This window comes from Microtus ochrogaster, linkage group LG4 (genome assembly GCF_000317375.1).
Source record: "Microtus ochrogaster isolate Prairie Vole_2 linkage group LG4, MicOch1.0, whole genome shotgun sequence".
Classification (NCBI taxonomy): domain Eukaryota; kingdom Metazoa; phylum Chordata; class Mammalia; order Rodentia; family Cricetidae; genus Microtus; species Microtus ochrogaster.
In genome coordinates, this window is record NC_022030.1 from 11,638,709 (window position 1) to 11,639,594 (window position 886).

Here is an 886-nt window from a genome sequence, read left to right on the forward strand (position 1 = left end):
CCCATTAGTTATAAAAAATGGTTGGGAAAAAAACTAAACAAAGGAGATTAGATTCAGAGTGGTGTAGGAGGTCCTTCTGTTTATGTGTTGCTTTCATTGGTTTAATGAATAAAGAAACTGCCTTGGCCTAGTTGACAGGACAGAACTTAGGTAGGTGGGGCAGGCAGAAATGAAAGATAGGAGGAAGAAAGCAGAGTCAGGAAGACACCATGGATCCTCCACCTGAGATGAACACCCATTAGAATTTTACCTGGTAAACCACTACCACATGGCAGATTAATAGAAATGGATTAAATTAAGATGTAAGAAAACTAATGGGCCAAGCAGTGTTTTAATAAGTGCAATTTCTGTGTGATTATTTTGAGGCTAAGCTAGGTGAGAGGCTGGGACAAACAAGTGGGCCCTCTCTTTGCCACATCAGAGTTCTTGTTTTGAAAAAAGGGGGGGGGGGAGTGATGTGGGATAATGCTCTTGTACCCTGTAAAGATTTGTTACTTAATAAAATGCTGATGGACCAGTAGATAGGCAGGGGAATAGGTATATTCAGGAGAATTTTGGGAAGAAAAAAGGCATAGTCTGCAGTCACCAGTCAGACACAGAGGAAGCAAGATGAGAATGCCTCACTGATAAAAGATATTAAGCCATGTGGCTGACATAGACAAGAATTATGTGTTAATTTAAGAAGTAAAAGCTACTTAATAATAAGCTTGAGCTAATAGTCCAAACAGTTTATAATTCATATAAGTGTCTGTGTGTTTCTTTGGAACTGAACAGCTGTAAAACCAGATGGGATATAAGCTTCTGTTTACATTTTCAAAGGAAGGTGTTTCCCAGATTAAATGTGTGTTTTCCTGCCTCAAAATTTAGATTCAAAGCATGCTTTTCC